Consider the following 12,181-nt stretch of genomic DNA (forward strand, 5'->3'; position numbering starts at 1 on the left):
ATCACGGAATACAAAACTTTTGACATCAACACATTTGAAAAAGAAAGTATATCAATGTCAGGTTATTTTCCACAATGGTCCATCTTTACGTGTCCCAATATATTCATTTCAGAATCTTGTTCTAATTAAGCTCAATTAATGAAGCAAAATTGTATAAGCTTGCATTGTCTAGAAGGGACCATGGCTGTTTCACTTCATTATATTTCGACCACAAATCGTTAATGATCTTATCTATCCAAGGATCCTGTCTCTTACTGACTGTACGAGGAAGGACCACTCTTTTACCATACAGACGATTTATAGTTTTTTAATGGGTTTTTTCTTCAAGAGGAGGTTTTGTTTTGTTTTTGAATTTTTTTAAACAAAGAAAAATTATCTTGTTTTTTTCAAATATTTTGGTGTCAAGAAAACACTACCAGAAATTAGCAGATACAAAAAAAAATCTGACCACCCCAACACTCAATTTATCAGCATCCTTGTTCTGATTAAATATTTTTTAGGATTCTTCACATCAAGTAAGCAAAACTACTCATTTTTATTTAAACTCAATTTGAAAATTTTAATTTTTATTGCATGTTTATGTAGTATATGTAGCTTGTTTGTATGTTAATTTGTTTTATAGATTTTCTCCACATGAATTTGATATATGATATATGAATGTATGGTTTGTACATGTTAAACTTTGTTTGAGATTTTAAAATTTTAATTTGTTGGTAATTTGATGAAATTGATTTTGAATTTGTGACTTAGGTGTTTTGTAATTAAATAAATAATAGCTTATTTAATGAGTCTGTTTTATATTTTATCAATTTTGTAATTAAATAAATAATAGCTTATTTAATGAGTCTGTTTTATATTTTGTCAATTTTATTGTTGAGTTGAAAATTTCAGTAAATGTATAGGTATTTCAATCTATGTAGATAATTGATAATGATTTAAGAGTACTATTAAAATAGATTGAATAAGTTTGATTTAGTTAATTTATTTAGTTTACAAAATTAATTAATACATGTTGTCATCAATATTCTATATAGGTTTGATATAAGTAATGGACGATTGTTCATGGATGTATCGAGATTCACTCAAAGTGTTGCACATGATGGATTATTATAATTGGGTTGAGGACGTTTTATTAATTACACATTATCTAATCTAAAAAATATTTGTGGGGCAATATTAAATGTCCATGTCAAAAGTGTAAAAATAAAAAGTTTCTCGATCCAGATATCATAACGATACATCTTCTACAAAAAGAGTTCATTGAGAAATTCTTGTGTTGATTTGCACATGAAAAACCATATGTTTCTTACGTGACCATGGTAGAAAGGATAGCTGGGTCAACTTCTAATTCTAGCAACATGTATGGAGTTGTAGATGACAATAGTAATCCTTATAGAAATATGGTTATGGATGCAATGAGAATGAATCAAGGTTATGCAAGTAAATGTCTAGTCATAGATGAAGAACCAAATGCAGATGTGGCTAGTTTTTTTTTTTATCTTTCAAAAGACTCCAACGAATCATTATGGGATGAGTGCACAAATCATAGTAAACTATAAGTCATTGCACAAGTGTTCACCATCAAGTTAGATCATGGGTTGAGTGAGGTCAGTTACAACATAATTGTTGAATGGGCGAGAAGCATTTCATTTGAAAGGAATAAGCTGAAAGAGAACTTCTATACTGTTAAATCCATGATAAAACCCCTCGGCCTAGGATATCAGAAAATTAACATGTGTCCAAACTTCTTCATGTTGTAATACCTTGAAAATGCAAAGTTGACGAGTGCAGAACATGTGGGTATGCTTCTTTTAAACCTAGAACTGGTAGGGAAAGGACTCTTGTTGCACATAAAAAAAACTTAGGTACTTCTTATTCTCTCCTAGATTGCAAATGTTATTCATGTCTTTAAAGATTGTTGAGCACATGACATGGCATCATTCACATGATATAGTGGATGAAGTCATGGTGTACCCATTCGATGGTAAAGCCTGGAAACATTTTAATAGGGAGTATCCTCGATTTTCAATGGAATTAAAGAATATGCGTCTTGAGTTATGTACAAACAAATTCGATCAATTCAGTTCATTTGTTGCTCCTTATTATTGTTGGTCGGTGATACTCACGATTTACAACTTATCACTAGGGATGTGTATGAGATCAAAGTTCATATTTTAATCTACAGTCATACCAGGTCTTAATATTCCAGGTTAAATATAGATGTTTTTCTTCTACTGTTGATTGATGAGTTGAGACAATTATGGATATCTGGGACTTTGGCTTTAAGATGTCTCGAGGAAACAAATTTTTCATATGAAGGAAGTTTTGATGTGGACTATCAATAATTTTCCTGTATTTGGAATGATTTTTTGTTAGAACACGCATAAAAAATTAACATGTTCATACTATATGGAAAATAACAAGGCTTTCACGTTAGAAAATGGTGGTAAAGCATTTTTTTTCCACCGACGATTCTTGCCAATAGATCAACAGTACAAAAAGAATAGAAAGAACTTTTTTGTTCGTAGAGTTAAAAGGGATGTTTCACCTGTTTCTTCTCCTCTCTTCCTCTTTTTTTTCTGCCAACACAAACATTCTCTCTCATTCTCTTCTCTTATTCTCTTCTCATCCACACCTCAAAAGACAAAGGTAACTCTTCTTCTCTTCTCTTCTTCATTTTTCCTTTTTTTTATTTTTTCATTATGATGATCCCACCTTTTTTCTTGTTTTGTTTTGATCTTTGCAAGCTTCACTAAGCTGAATTAAGAGGCAAGATTTTTCATTTTCTTCTATTTTTTTAGGTTTTTTTATTGTTTTTAAATTTTTCTATTGAATTTTGTTGTTGGATTTTTGAATTGATTGTGATGTTTTTGTGAAATTTTGTTGTTGCATCATAAATCCATAATTTGTTAATTATAGGGTTTATGAGTTTTTGTCATTGGAAATGTGAATTTATGTTATTATGAATTAATTATGGTTTAGATGACATGATTAGGGATTTAATTGAATTTTGTTGTTGAATCTTGAGTTTATCATAATAAATAATATATTTATTAGTTGTTAAATTTAAAATTGTATATAAAGTTAGTTTGTATATATAATGCAATAATTAGCAATAAAATTATATCGAAAAGTTAGAAGGTATAGAAATTAAATAAAATCACTTGGTTTCTGACAACATATTATTGATGTGTATTTTCAAGTATAATTTTTGGATAATCTCCCATATAGGGGAGGTGCGATCGAATTTTTAATGAAAATAGGAATGGTTTACGATATCTTAGTCTTTTAATTTGTGTAGATGCGTAGGAGAAAGTTAGTAGCACGTCACAATGACATGATCTTGCTAATTCTTCTAACAGCACTTCTGACAACCATAAATCGTTAGGTACCGTCCATGAATAGGCACCTGAGACACATGCAGCCTCTCTCGACACGGGCTTATTGAGTTTGATACTACCATATCAAGGTGTGATCCCTTAGAGCAAGATCCATTTACTCGGAAGTACCTTGCCGGGTGGAAGCCCAACAACTGGATGTAAGTTTGCTTTCCTTTCATGCACCACTAAAAATTAAAGAATAGTTAATGATTTTTGAAAAATTAATTTCGGGAAGTGGTGTACATGGAACAACCACCTAGTTTTTTCATCCTACTTTTTCGTCTCGTGTATGTCGTCTTCATAAATCATTGTATGTCCTAAAACAAGCGTCCCATGCATGATACTAGGGGTGAGCAAAAAAACTGAAAAACCGATTAAATCGAGAAAACCGAAAAAAAATAACGAAAAAACCAAACCGTGAAAAAAAACCGATTAAAATTTTGAAAAAACCGACCGATTCAGTTTGGTTTCGGTTTTATAAGTCTGAAACCGAAAAAACCGAACCAAACCCAAACCAATCCAAACCGGGAAAAAAACCTAGCCAAACCGGTTTGAACCGGTTTTTGTTCAGTTTTGGTTTTTTTTAAAAAAAAATTCGGTTTGGTTACTTTTTTTTATAAAAACCGAACCGAACCGAAAATGATCACCCCTTCATGGTACAACCGGTTGAGTGTGTTTTTGCTTAAATAATAAGGAATGGTTTAATTTATTTAATTAGATTCGTGCATAAAATTTTTTATTTACACTTAATATTTTTTATATAAAAAAACATACATATTTGATTTTTTTATTGAAAAAAAAAATCCTATATGTGACGGAACGTGGATCAAATAGATAGTCATCAAAGAAAAGAGGTGGCCATTGGACCATTCCCTACTGTTATCATGCATGTAAATAATATATTCCCGGCACTCTTTTTTTTTTTTTCTTTTTTTTTTTTTTCCTCTTGAACTTGGTGAGTACTGGGAAGTGGAGCTCGAAGAGTAAGAGAAAGAAAACATACTCGTGGAACACCACATGATATCTGGTCACATTGACATGGCATTTAGCTCTGAGATTCAATGCTGGAAAGGGAAACCATTGAATCCCACCAAAAATATCGCTCTCTCTCGCTCTCTCCAGTAAGAGAGAACCTTTGAACCATTCATACAAATTTTATTGTCTTACATCTCACCGACCCTGGGACCGCATTGTAGTTTATGTACATCCAAACCTACAACAGGACCATTCCAGAGGCCACACTTTAAGCATGGAAATGTTTGACAGAGAAATCAGAATAGTACGGACTAATAAAAGAATAAAAAGAAAAGAGAGAGAAAAAGAATTACTCTCTTTCATAATTATGTAAAATACTAAACCCCGTTGATTTTTCACCATAGCTCATCCATACTGAAATGTACCTTTTAATTTTCAAAGCTTTACTTGAGGGGTAGGATGGTCTTTGCAGACAACCAATTTATTATTCTTAATTTGTTTAGGGGTAACACTGTCTTTTCATTTTTTAATAACAGTGCAATTATTTTAATGCCTTTAGAGAGTAAATAATCAGAACCTTATGTCTAGGGGATGTATGGTTATTTTAATTTTGTCATGAATAATTGAATTACACAGGCATTCTTACTATGCAAATTTGTTAGTCTTGCCTTCAGTGGTTTAATTGTTATTTTCTAATGGTTTTTTTTATTATTATTATTGTTATTTAGTCCTAGGTGAATTTTTGTTGTTTTATAATTTTATGAATAGTTGAATTACTTCGTTACCTTTGCCATTCAAATTTTTTAACCTTTGCTTCAAAGACTTTGTTGTAATTTCATAAGAGTTTTTTTTTGTTATTGTTGTTTAGTCACAGGGGCATTTTTAGTTTTGTTCATATAAAAAAGGCTATTAACTTGTGTCTGGCACGCGTCAACCACTTCGCCGCCTTTGGGCGGCGCATGCGACTGACAACGGTGGTTGAAATCAAGCTTTAGCCTCATCATTTGATGCATCTCGGTGTCCTCTTTCTCCTTAAGTGACGAGTGTATAGTAGTAATGTCTGGTTTGGCGCCAATTGGCTTTTCTCTTCTTTTTTTTATTTCTTTTCCTCTCTTTCTTCCTCGGATTACGTCCTGGCCATGCAAAAAATTATATCAGCTCTTTAATTTATTTTTTCTTTTGATTAAGTGTTTCTTCTCTTAATTGCAATTGTTTTATTTACATTGAATGTTTCTAATTCGATTTTTTTTATTTCGTCCCTGGTTGTTTGAATTTGTTAGTTTTTTTTATCAAATTTGGTCATCGCTCTTTTAATTGCTATTTTTTTATTAAATCATTTTCTTGATTTATTTTTTTCTTCAATTCCAACCTGGAGCATTTCTTTTCATTGAATTTTTATGTCAAGTTTGGTGCCAATTATTTTAAGTGTTATTTTTTTAATCATTTTCTTAATTGATTTGTTTTTTTCAATTTCATCCCTAAACATTTAATTTCAGTTTGTTTTATGTTGAATTTAGTCCTAATTCTTTTAATTATAATTTGTTTTGTTTTGCATTGTTTTTTTTTTATTGACTTGTTTCCCTCAATTTCATCTCTCAATATTTGTTTGGTTAAGAATCTTGCTTCTTTTTTTTTCAGGTTCGCCTTTAATGGGGTTACCCTGGTCTCATGACCCGGGTCATAGATCTAAAAAAATTTCTGAATCGACTTTGGTCTTTTTTTAAAGCATTTTTTTCAAATATTTTTTTTGTCGGTATTTTGTTTTTGCTTTGCTATTTATGTGGTCATCTTAATTTCATGTCCTAAGTCATGTATTTGATTTGTTCACGTGGGTTAGCTGCTGGGTTCAACCGAGGCTTTTATATATATATATATATATATATATATATATATATATATATATATATATATATATATATATATATATATGTTTTCATCATATCAGTAGGTGTTCATTCCTTATATTTTTCTGATGTGTTTGGCCTTTCATAATTTTTTTTATGGTGTGGGTTTATTCAATCATTTTCGTTTGTATTTATCATTTAAGTCATGAGTTTTTTTATGGTGAATTTATTTTTTATTTATTTAAATAAAAAAGTTTAGTAAACATAATCTAGTAAATATCTCATATTTACAGTTTCTTTCTTTGTTATTGTTAACGGCTTTTTTTTATTTATATAAATAGTTATCGATTTATTTAGTTAGATGATTGCATAGGCTTTTCAAATGACACTTCTAATTTTTAATGTAAAAAAACACAATTGAGCAGCCTACATACCTGGTATTTTCTTAAAACAAATTAGAACATGCAAGTCAAATTCATGATTTTAATGTTTTTTTATTTTTTTTCTTTACCCTTTTTTCGAAAAATGTATTTTTTTTATTCTTTACACTTGACCTATATATACCATTCTTTTGGTTCATTTTTTATTCTTTTGTAATTTTTTTTTTAATCTTCTTTTCTTTACACCTTTTGTTTTTGAAAATTTATTCTATATAGACTAAGGAAATGGTGTTTTATTGTAGCAATTGTAACGTTGTTCTATTTTTCGGCTACATTAAAAATTAGCTTGAGATTTTACATATTTTTATTAATACATATAATCTTTATTATATTTTATTATATGTAAGCATTGACTTTGTGCTTCAAGGTTTAGATGAGTTGAATAGATGTATTAACACTTTGTTTCTATTTTTCTTTAACCAACATAAATAATTTTTTCATCGGTATATTGTGATGACCTTTACCGACATAATTTTGCATCCTAGTATCCATCGGTAAACACCAAGAGAAAAATTTCTTTAGTATATACCGAGGGAATTGCAATGGGAAAATAAAGAATAAAAAAAGCCAAACAGTATGATGACGTGTAACTCATACAGACGACGTTACCAACAGAATTAACTCGATAGTAAAGTACAATCGTAAATATAACGGCGATAAAATTCCATCAGTATATACTGAAAAAATTACACTGAGATTCTAAAAAGGCAAATCATACGGTGACATAGCATTTGTACTGACAAAATGACTGACGGAATTATTTTATCGGTAAATTCATCGGTAATATTTAATTTTTGAACTGTCGATCGACCCTCTTCTCCCCCTCCCTCGTTTCTCATACTTCCTTCTGTGTTTTTTTTCTGTAACAAACAGTCACCCCTTCCCCTTAATTGTAACATAATTCAACCTGCCACAACAGATTCATCAGTTGGATGTTCAAAATGCTTTCTTAAATGACATTATTTTGGAAGAGGTATTATATGACACAATCACTCTTTAAATAAAAACTCTTTAAGCTTGAAACTTATACAGCTAACATTCTTGTATTTATTTTTTATCAAATAAATAAAAATGGTAAAATTTAAACTTATAATTGTTTGATTCTCAAAACTTTTATACTTTATAAAAAATTAATTCAATTTAAAAATTTAAATTTTTAAATATAATTTATATTATTTTTTAAATGAATTACAAGAGATATTGTCTTGTCGTTGAAAATGATGCCCAGCTGATTGCTGCATGTTTTGTCTTCTTGCAATGAAATATATAAAGGACATGGTAAATTCAAGAGGCCAGAACAATAATTGTACTTGATTTGTTAAATTAAATTAAATAAATAAAACAATTGTAGTGCTAGTACCATTTGAAAAGAAATGAGATGGTGCATTTTATCACCATTTTGTAAAAAAAAAAAAAAAAAACTAAAGCTTGGAAAAATCAATGTTTATAACATATTATGATAAAAAAAAATTCCTTTATTATATGATAAAGTTATTGTCAAAAAATTTACCTCAATGTTTTATAACTTTTTGATATATTTTTTTTAGAGAAAACCTGTGATTTACATTATATATAACAATTAAGTTTAATAAAATATAGTAAAATGAGTTTTAATTAAAATACTCTATAGTATAGTTCGAGGGTTGGAATGAAATAATCAGAGAATTAATCAAAATAGCCTATAATTCCGAGAATGTTTATATGTTTTAGTCAACTTAATTAATATCCACCAATCAAATTTTCAAAATAAAAAAAGATCTTAGATAAAAACCCTAAAATGGATGCGGCAGGGAGCTGAGGATTGAACGAGCAATGTCTCCATCTTGTATTCAAGAGTCGTTGGGGTACTTTGAACAAAAAGTTCTATCATGCATCCATGTATTGGACCATTGTTGTTGTTCATTGGATAATCTTCCCAATTTATGGGTCATAGAAGATAGCTAGACAAGCCTGGTCTAGTACAACTGAAAACCCAGCCTGGACATGCCCAATTGACTAAAAGCCAATCTTTTATACTTGTGAAACGATCATATATAATTTAGTGCATTCTTATTGGTGAGTTATGATTGTCACATAACCATTTCAATACAATAGTTTAAATTATTAGGTGAGGTCCCATAATATAATTTATATTATTCTCTAACACACTCCCTCAAGTAAAAACTCTTTGGGCTTGAAACTTGCACAGACCCACATTACCTTGTGCTTAATTTTTATCAAATAAATAGGGATAATGAGATTCGAACTCGAGACCACTTGGTCATCAAGGCTCTGATACCATATCAAAGAACTATCTCAACCCAATAGCTTAAGTTTTTAGGTGAGGTTCTAAAATATGATTTATATTATTCTCCAACAATAATCAGATCAATGTTAGATCCATTGATGATTTTTACTAATTGAACGATACTATGTTTTATTACAATTTTTTCTTTTTGAAATCAATAGAAAATATTTCAATCATTAAATTTGTAGGAAGCACCAATTCCATTCGTTCAACATATGGGATTTTCTAGAAAAATACTTGGATAAAATTAGTGTTAATTTTAAATTAAATGGTTGGTGATTTAATTTCTTATAATCCATTTTTACTATCTTTCTTATAAAATACAGCAATTTTTTTCCTTCTCTTTTTGGTTTTATATGTGTGTGTGTGTGTATTTTTTGCTTTTTTTATTATGTCTTTGATTACTCAACATTTCCCATTTCCATGAGAAAGCATCTAAATATTGGCAAAGAAATATATTTTCGAGTGAATTATACAGCTGAAGCACACACACACTGGTTTTGTTGATTGAGGGCGTGTTGAGGCAGATGCCATGAAAAACAACAATAAGGCTTAAACAACATTTGAGCAAGAGCAGCCCAACAAGGAACCTACAAGAACTGGACATAAACTATATGAATCACCATGCCAGCCATGCAACAGTAGAAATAGAAAACCATGAACAGCAAAACTGAAAAGCATCACCAAGTTTTTTTCTATAACAAAAGTATTATCGGGTTAACTTACATGTCAAACAAGACTAAATTTCTCTTCAAGATATTAAACTTTTAATATCTATATTAATGCTCGGATTCATTTGAGGAATCTATTATTGCTATGTTAACAAGGTGCTAACAAAATTTATTTTTCTTTTCTTTTTTATGTAGTCATCTAATTTAACTTGAATGAAAGTGAAAGAAAAACTCAATCTGCTATGCTGCTGTCGTCATACGAAGTTCAATTTCAAGATTTTAAATGGAGAAGGAGCGGGGAAACTTCGTTTTGAAACAGAAGATTCTTTAATTTGCTCTTAAGTTTTAAAAAATTGAGGAAGAAAAACCAAGTAAACCATGGTTAATTTAACTAACCCGTCACTCGTAACATGAGATTGAGATAAAAAAAAATATTAAATCTGTAAAAAAAGAACCTAGCAAAAAAGACTGAAATTAAATAAAAACACATTGAGTAAGAAACTGCAAGCTAACTCGGGTTAACTTGACTAACACGAATTCAGAATAACACAACAAAAAGAAAATGTGAAAAATCGCATAGCTTAAGAGTCAATAATTTAACGCTAAAGTATGAAATTGTAAAAAAAAAATTCTAATTTCATAAAAAAAATTGAGACAACTGTGGCTAACTTGACTAATCTATTACTCAAGATATAAGATCGAAATAACTTATTAAAAAGAAAAATGCAGCAAATAATGAAGAAGTTAATGGCTTAATAATTAAATGTCAAATAATAAATTTTAAAAAAATTCAATAAAAAATTGCACTGTTAAAATGATAACAAAATAAAATATCCATCCATGGTGTGACTATCTAAGCTACCAGTATGCTATTTGTTGGAGGTTGACTACATTCGGACAAGGAGAAGAAAATTCGAAAAAAACCTGCCCTCCAGAGTTGTTACCGAATTAAAGAAAATATGTGCCAAGTCAGTGTTTGAATTTCATTTTGTTTCAAATTAATTTTAGATTATGTTTTTTTATGTTTTGATAAGTTAATATCAAAAAATAAATTTTAAAAATAAAAAAATATTTTAATATATTTTCAAATAAAAAATACTTTAAAAAATAATATTTAAAATCATTTCAAAAAAAAATCATTTTAGTTACCTGTCCAAATAATGTGAGGTGCAGCAGTTTTGATGCTTCGCGCAAGGCACAACTGACCTATTGTCCTGTTTATTTGCTAGAAATTATTATTTTTTAGAAAGTGAATTATTTTTTAATATTTGGTAATGTAATGGAAAATAAGTTGGAAAACACTTTCCAGTGTTTGGTTAGGTCATGGAAAATGAGCTAGAAAATAATTTATTAATGTTTTATTTTTTTCAAGTTTATTAAAATAATGAGGAACAAATCTTACAAATTAAAAAGTTGAATGAGAATGAAATTGAAAAAAAAATATAATTTCATAAATTATCTCAAATAAAATAAATAATAATCAAAATAATAGAGATTAAATCTAAAAAATAAAAAAATTGAAAGATGAAGAAATTAAAATAATAATAATTAACTTTTCATAAATTATTTCAAATAAAATAAGTAACAATCAAAAGAATGAGGACCAAATTTGTTAAATAAAAAATTTCAATTAAAAAATGATAAGGAAAAAGCAAATAACAATTATAAAAATGAGGACCAAACTTAATATAAAAATTAAATTATAAGGGATGAAATTGGAAAAAAAATATTCAAAACAAAATATATATAGCAATCAAAAGTTTGAGGATCAAATTTGATATAATCAGCAAATAATATGACATTTCTAAATTTTTCACCACTTCCGGAAAGTGTTTTCCGCCTAAAATAAAAGGAAAACACTTTCCTGGAAACCAAGCCAAATTTTACTTTGACTGGAAAGTGTTTTCCATTGACCGGAAAGTATTTTATGTTAACTAACTTTTCTAATGACAAATAAACACATAAAAGTTTGGAAAGTGGTTTTCCAGAAACCACTTTCCAAGAAACAAACACCCCCTTAATTAATAAGTTATTACAAATAGAGACAAAAGGATTCCTCCAAACACAAACACAAACACATGGAGAGAATCTGCTTGCTTGCAATAGCCTTGTCGTCATCATCTTCTTCTTCTTCTTCTTCTTTTTTTTTTTTTATAAAGAGACAAAAGGATCTCTTCTTTCGGTCCATAACATCACCAATCCATTCAGATTTTAGTCTTGCCTGCTAAAAGATTGGGAGACACTCTCGAGCACCTGCTCTTCCCAAAAGAAGATCATAAAATGTTTTGTATGAGATATAGGCAATTTTTTAATATTTTAATCCACGAACTTCCCTTTCCAGCTTAAAATTAATGTGGTACTAGGATCTACAACCACAAATTTATTTTCTCTATTGAAGGGTAACTCCCAAACACGTGTCCCACTTTAGTCGCGTCCGATAAATTTAAAATAGAATGGAACCGTAGTTACAACAAGACTTTACGTGGTTGGCGGTTCAACCCAATGATTTGCTGATCCAAGATCAACAAATAAAATAAAACACTATTTTAGTTTTTATATATATATATATATTATTCCAGAATTT

This window comes from Populus trichocarpa, chromosome 1 (assembly GCF_000002775.5).
Source record: "Populus trichocarpa isolate Nisqually-1 chromosome 1, P.trichocarpa_v4.1, whole genome shotgun sequence".
Classification (NCBI taxonomy): domain Eukaryota; kingdom Viridiplantae; phylum Streptophyta; class Magnoliopsida; order Malpighiales; family Salicaceae; genus Populus; species Populus trichocarpa.